Raw genomic sequence first — 7,732 nt, forward strand, 5'->3', positions numbered from 1 at the left:
GTACTGATGTTGGTTACATCTACTGTTGATCACATTAAATTTAAAATTCAGCATATATGAGAAAATATCAGGAGGGAAGTTGCCATTCTTTGCTCATTCCAACCTACAATTGAGTGCTACAAATTTAGAGAGTGTACCTGTCCATTGTCATCCCTAAAATATATATTGTCATTGTAGGAAGGCCACAAAACAATAAATGTAGTCTTTTGTGAACTCCCTGCACGTTCATTGTATCCTGAAACGCATAAGTGCAAGAAATAAATGTTGAACTTGAAAAATGTATACTCATGTAGAGGAAGAAGACGTCCTGCGCCACAGAGGCGCGAGACGTGACTGCATCTTCTCCTTCTACGTTCGGCCTTTGACCAGTAAAGACGTTCTCTCCCCCTTACAGGCTCATCCCTTCAAGCTGGTGACCCGAACACAACACCACTGCTCCTAGCTCTACAGCACCGGACATGGACCCGAGTGCTACGTCACAACGGCAGTCTGCCTCGGATCACGGCGACGCCTCCGCTTCTCCCATAGCCGCCATCTCCGCGCCCGGCCGACTACCCAACTTCTGTCCGCCTTTGGTTCGCGCAAGCCGAGTCAGAGTTTGCACTCAAAGGTATTCGCTCCGAATCGACGAAGTACCACATGACCATACGGGCCCTTTCGGAGCGAGACATAAGCGAAGTTGCCGACATAGTGGCCAACCCACCGACCGATACTCCTTACCGATACCTCAAGCAGGAGCTGTTACAGCGACTTCAAGCAAGCACGACACAGCGCTTTCAGCGGCTGCGCTCAACAGAAGAGCTAGGCGACGACAAACCATCTCAGCTTCTGCGTCGATTGAAAGCGCTCCTTGCGGACAAGGCAAGCTCGTTCGACGAAGACTGCTTGCGGGAATTGTTCTTTCAACGCCTACCACGCTCCGTTCGCAGCCTGCTCGCGGTGTCCCGAACCACGTCACTCACGGAGGTCGCAGCGTTGGCTGACCAACTCACGGAAGACATGTCCCTATCCGTGGCGGCTGTTCACTCGTCTCACACCCACCACGCCGAGCCCGACCTGGATTCTCGACTGCAGGCGTTGGAGAAGTCGCTCGAGTCGATCGGTCGCGCCGTCGTTCCCCCTCCCCAGCACCACCAGGTCCACCGCGCATCGGCAGTCGGCCGCACGGCCACCTACCGTTATCCGTCACCTCCACCGCCGGAATCGCTCCTTTGCTGGTATCACCTCAAATTCGGTGCAGCTGCCCGCCAATGTCGTCCCCCCTGTCAGTGGGCGGGAAACTGGTGAGCCGCCCGTTAGCGACGACGAACGGAACCCGCGCGGCGCAAAGTCGTCTGTTCTACTTCACCGACAGACTTTCCGGACTCCGCTTTCTTGTTGATACTGGAGCTCAAATCAGCGCCGTGCCCCCACTTCCTGGCGACCGTGCCAAGCGCTCCCCATGCCTCCTCTTACAAGCTGCAAATGGTTCACCCATCCCATCCTTCGGCGACCGCACCGTAACAGTAGACTTCGGATTACATCGCAAGTTCGAATGGTCGTTTGTTGTCGCGAACGTGGTACGCCCACTTCTCGGTGCCGACTTCTTGAACTACTTTCACCTCATCGTCGACGTTCGCAAGCGCCGTCTAATCGACGCGGTAACAATGGGTTCTGTCACCGGAACTGCGGCCGACCCTTCTGCTGGCATCCATACTGCGATTGCTCCCATTCCCAGGAACAAGTTCGAAGCCATCCTCGCCCAGTACCCTGCGTTGACGATGCCGTGCAATCTACGACTCCAACCCAAGCACAGCGTGACACACTGTATCGAGACCGACGGTCCACCTGTTTTCGCCCGACCTCGACGCCTTCCGCCGGATCGTCGCGCGGTAGCACAAAAAGAATTTGAAAGCATGCTTGAATTGGGAATCGTCAGACCGTCATCCAGTACGTGGGCGTCTCCACTACACATGGTCCCCAAGAAGACCGGGGACTGGCGGTCCTGTGGAGACTACAGGGCGCTTAACCGTATTACAAGACCCGACCGGTATCCCATCCCTCACATCCAGGATTTTACCTCAAATCTGCACGGCGCCACGATTTTTTCCAAGCTTGACCTTATTAAGGCGTACCATCAAATTCCCATGTACCCCGACAGCATTCCCAAGACAGCCATCACTACACCGTTTGGATTGTACGAATACGTCCGCATGCCCTTCGGCCTCCGGAACGCGGCACAAACGTTCCAGCGCTTCGTCGACTCAGTCCTTCACGGTCTGCCCTTTGCTTACGCATACATAGACGACCTACTTGTCGCGCGCGACCTACCGCGAACCGCGAAGAGCATGAACACCACCTGCACCAACTCTTCGCTCGCCTTTCTGAATACGGCATAGTTGTCAACGCCGCGAAATACCAGTTTGGAGTAGACCATTTAGAATTTCTTGGACATCATGTCGATAAAGAGGGCGTACGACCTCTACCAGCCAAGGTCCAGGCAATCCAGGAATTTCCGCAGCCTACCACCCTCCGCCGCCTCCGGGAGTTCCTGGGGCTCATCAATTTTTACCGCCGTTTCTTGCCCAGGTGCGCAATGCTACTTCAACCGCTAACCGATATGCTGGCCCACCTGACAGATCCCAACGAGGATTTGATTTGGACACCCGAAGTTGCAGAAGCCTTTCGCACGGTGAAGGGCCTTCTGGCGGATGCAACTATGCTCGCACATCCCCATCCTTCTGCACCCACCTCCATCACGGTTGACGCCTCAAATGTCGCCATCGGCGCCGTGCTTCAGCAGCACGTCAACGGCGCCTGGGTTCCCCTGGCGTTCTTTTCTAAAGTCCTCAACTCTACACAGCGGCAATACAGCACGTTCGGTCGGGGGCTACTCGCGGCATTTAAGGCCGTCAAGTATTGTCGCTTCTTCGTCGAAGGACGCGAGTTCTCCCTTTTTACCGACCACAAGCCACTCGTCGGAGCCTTCCGTGCCGCTGGATCAGGGTTATCACCGAGGGAAATACGGCATACCTCTTTCGTGCTTGAATTCAGCGCTGAGGTGCGGAACACAAAGGGACAAGACAACACTGTCGCCGACGCTCTGTCTCGGGCCGTAGAGACGCATGCCCTGACGGTGCCCGATCTGATCGACTTGAATGACCTTGCGCGCGCTCAAGAGCGCGACCCGGAACTCGCGGGCCTTCCACACCCTGACTACTCACTCCGACCGGAACGCGTTCCCTTCCCTGACTCAGACGTCCAACTCTGGTGCGACGTCTCCACCAACTCTCCCAGAGTTTATCTCCCCGCCCGTACGACGCACTATCTTCGAACACCTCCACAGCTTATCTCATCCCGGCATCCGTGCTTCGCAGCGCCTCATATCATCTCGTTACGTGTGGCACGACATGCGAACCGACGTGCGCAACTGGGTACGATCCTGCATACCTTGCCAAGCTTCTAAAGTACATCGTCATACCACTCGTCCTCTCGTCACATTCCCTATGCCAGACGCCCGGTTTGATCACGTTCATCTGGATCTTGTTGGCCCATTACCATCTTCGCAAGGCAACAAGTATATACTGACCATAATCGACAGGTTCTCCCGCTGGCTCGAGGCCGTGCCCCTGCCGGGCATCACTGCTGAGCAAGTGGCCCGCGCATTCGCGTCTTCCTGGGTCTCAAGGTACGGCGCCCCTCTCAGGCTCACCACGGACCGCGGTTGGCAATTTGAATCCCGCCTATTCCGGAACCTGGTCACACTTCTGGGCTCTAAGCATATCAGAACGACTGCGTACCACCCCGCAGCGAACGGACTCGTGGAACGATGCCACCGCCAACTTAAAGCCGCCCTCCGGTCCTATCCGTCACCAAATGACTCGACGGAGCATTTGCCATTGATCATGCTTGGCCTCTGATCCGTTATCCGCGATGACCTAGGATGCACCATTGCGGAGCTGCTCTATGGTACCACCCTGCGCTCACCAGGGGATTTCTTTTCATCCTCACCCCACGACCCTGAACCTACCGCCGAATTCGTCGAGCGGATGCGACGAAGCATGGCGCAGCTCCGCCCCACCGCTACGAAGGCCTCCGCGTCCCGACCCACATATATCCCCAAGGAACTACAGACCACCAAGTTCGTCTTCCTGCGCCATGACGCTGTCCGAAAGCCCCTGCAGCGGCCCTACGACGGGCCATATGGAGTGATTGAGCGTGGCCCGGCCACCTTCAAACTTAAAATCGGCGATCGCCTGGAGACAGTCACCTTGGACCGCCTCAAGCCCGCCTTTGTGTTTACGGACTCCGATCCTGGCCTCCTTCCTCCGCCTTCTACTGCGCCCTCTTCTCCTAAAAGAGTGCGCTTCCGGATTCAAATGGAGGAGGGAGAGTGGTGTAGAGAAAGAAGACGTCCTGCGCCACAGAGGCGCGAGACGTGACTGCATCTTCCCCTTCTACGTTCGGCCTTTGACCAGTAAAGACGTTCTCTCCCCCTTACAGGCTCGTCCCTTCACTCCTTTACTCATCATCAGTGATCTTCTTTACAAAAGCATATCGTGTTAGACTTTTTTGTTTACGTTTCACAGACAGGGTGCACGAGGTCCAAAATGACAAAAGCACAACTGTTTCAAGCTCCAAATCGTTCTCTTGCAATTTGCAGACAATACGTGTGTAGTGCAAGAGGGCCCTTGCACATCAAAGGGTAAGATGGGAGTCACAGTTAATGCAAAGGTTCCTATGAGAGACTTCGATGCTGATGAAAATTGTGCAAACTGCGGAAAGTGCCATAGAAGATCTCCAGAAAGCGTGTCTGGTCTCACAACGGTGCCCTTTTAGATGACGATGATACTGATTGGAGTTTCAGATGTGGAGCTGCATTTTTTGTAACGCGCTCCACATAACAAGCATGACAAAGCCAGTGCTGGATAGCAGGCTCCTGTCCCTAAGCAGCTTTGCTCACGCTGCAATTGTATTCAGCAAAAGCATGTGAGTACTCAAGATTGACATTCAGTTTGGCACAACCGCGCCTGCAAATACGCAGAACAAATGAAGGAAGAAACAAACATAGAAGGGCTGTACTTCAAAAAGAGATAAGTCCTGTGTCTCAAGCAGGTGTCACCACTTCCTAAGTAACTTAATTGATTAAGCTTACATCTCTACCTGATTAACTGTTCTAACGAGCGCGAACGAATTGCGTGAAGTAATTATTTGAGCTGCTTCGATGTGTCCATATTTGCGAGGCATGGTACCCATGTTATTCAAATGCAGATTTATTGTACTCCTGCCCATGACCATAGGGCTGCCTACAACCCCAACACATGTCGTTCACTAAAAGACTCTTTCTGCGGCGATGCTTGATATGAATCATACTAAACGCATACACGGCTAAAACAACGGCTCAGAGTCTACAGAACGATATCTTTCTGTCATACGAGTATATCTTTTCCCGGACCGTTCGTGACGGAACAATTTTTGTCCAGAACGCAGCACGGGATATTATATACATGGTTGTTGTTAACCTCACATCGTTTCATATTGAAATATTGGCTGGGAAACGTGCTATAGTACAATTCCCAGTGCTGCACTGAAGTGACGGTCTAGTTTCGGAATGCAAAACATAACGTGACTAAGAATCGACAAGCAGGGCACCTGCGAAACACTGTTAGGATACATCAGTATACTGGCACCTTACGAAATCGCGTGACGACAAACAATGATCAACGCCTGTAGCGCAATAAATACTCACAATCTCTGTTGCCTCTCATTGTTTCCTATGGGCACACACAGCGTTTTAGGGCCCACCAACATGGCGGCCCGAATGCGTGCCTCTCTCCCACGAGCCCCTCTCCCATACGCGATCCAGCCTTTATACAGAGATCAGTGGTCAGCGCTAGTGGTGGGCGCAAGAATTTGCACTTCAAACGACGTAATATTCCAAAAAGTGAGCAGCGAGGATTGCTTGCTCATTTGTCATTATTTGGGCCTGTAATCCACATCAGGGTTCAGAAAGGCTGCTAAATGCCGATGGCCAGCACAAGAAAAACGTGTTTGCAATGGTTTTTGTCCCGTCGCGGTTCAAGCGCATATACCTTTTTTGTGCTCCCTTCCTCTCTTTTCTTTCTTCTTTTTTCTTTACCGTTTTTTACTCTTGTCGGTTCGTTCCGGAGCCCTAGCTTGGGAAGCTGCTCCTGTTTAGTTTCGGTATAAATCGGAATGTGGGGGCAGGGGGGAACAGTCCACCGCTCCTCGGGTTTTCACGGTGGCTCTGCACCCCCCCCCCCCCCAAATTTTCGCTCTGAGGACATTCTTTTATATGCCGCACTTTCCAATCTCTAACTCCATGTCCCGCACTGCTCTCCTTCAGGTTAGGTTAGGTTAGGTTAGGCTCTCTCCCCCTTGCCGTGATGGATACTTTAGAGTTAGAGCGAGGTACGTGTATCTCCGCAATGGAAAACCTGAAACGGTGCCCTACAAACAAATGTCACCTCTGTGGATAATAATTTGAAGCATGCAGATGAAGGATTCATCTCACATCTACGATTGCCAGCAATTCTGCTCTTTCTGTTTCTCGAAAGAAAGAAAAACAGCTTCATAAAAAAAAGAAAAAACATCTTAGTGAATTATGAAAATTAGAATGCCAAAATACCTTGCAGATAAGGTTTTCCTCCACTTAGTGCGAAACTAATGTACACGTAGTCCTAGTTGTCTTATTTAAAAAAAAATTCTATTAAAAATGGCTATGACCACGAAGTACACATTAGTGGCACGTTCCTTTTCACGTCATTTTCACAGTTGAGTTCTACGGGCGCGTCTTTTCCAAGAAGGACCAAAAGATGACTAATCAATTAAATTCGTTAATTAACTCTAATAAGGACGTCTTGAACAAAAGCCAGATACTGATATGGGAAACTGTCCTAGTTAAAACCACACCATGTTTAAAATTTTTAAAGCACGTACGTGTATTAAAATATACATCCCTGAATTTTGCCATGCAAATGGGTCAAAACCGAAACCGTGGCAACTACGGTTGGGGTGGTGGTCTTCACGGTACGGGATCTGTATATACTTCTGTATGTCAACTGCGCTCGCAACTATATTGTCTTGGCTCGGAAACCGTATGTTTCTGGAACGTAGAGAGAGCAAGAATCACAAAACAGGAATATACTTCAAGTACTCTTCTCCTTAGGGAAGCGACAGATTATTAACTCTACGTTGCACTAGTGTCAGCGCGCTGAGCGGTTGAGCTGGAATTGGAATTAGAATCGGAAATGAATCGAAAATAATACTAAATAATACTAAAAAGAAAAAGAATGAAAAAAGCGTTATCTGAGCTGATCGAGGTCGGTTCACTCTCGGAATTGTTACACCGACGAATAGCGCCACGTACGTTCGAACTCACCTAAAATTGCTCCTCTGTTGAACTGTCCTTCTCGACTCGCATGGCCGCGCCCATGAAATCAGTAATCAGCTGTTCTCGTTTTGTAGAGTGTGCACCAAACTGTTTGTAGTTTAAGCTACAAGTACTTAATACGAGTGGGAGAGCTTCGGCAGTCTTCCTAGGGTTTCGTGGGTGCATCAACAAAGATGGGCATAGCTTTCGGGATGTGTGTGACAGCCGGTGCCTTTCTCCGTCTGTTACGTCGCCAGACAACTGAGATCACCGTCTTTGCGCGCTCAGGAAGCTTGAAATCTGCCCTGATACATATACAGTATACCTTCAATATACCCTGATATATATACGGTCAATAAA

Source organism: Ornithodoros turicata, chromosome 10, assembly GCF_037126465.1.
Source record: "Ornithodoros turicata isolate Travis chromosome 10, ASM3712646v1, whole genome shotgun sequence".
In the NCBI taxonomy this organism is placed as follows: domain Eukaryota; kingdom Metazoa; phylum Arthropoda; class Arachnida; order Ixodida; family Argasidae; genus Ornithodoros; species Ornithodoros turicata.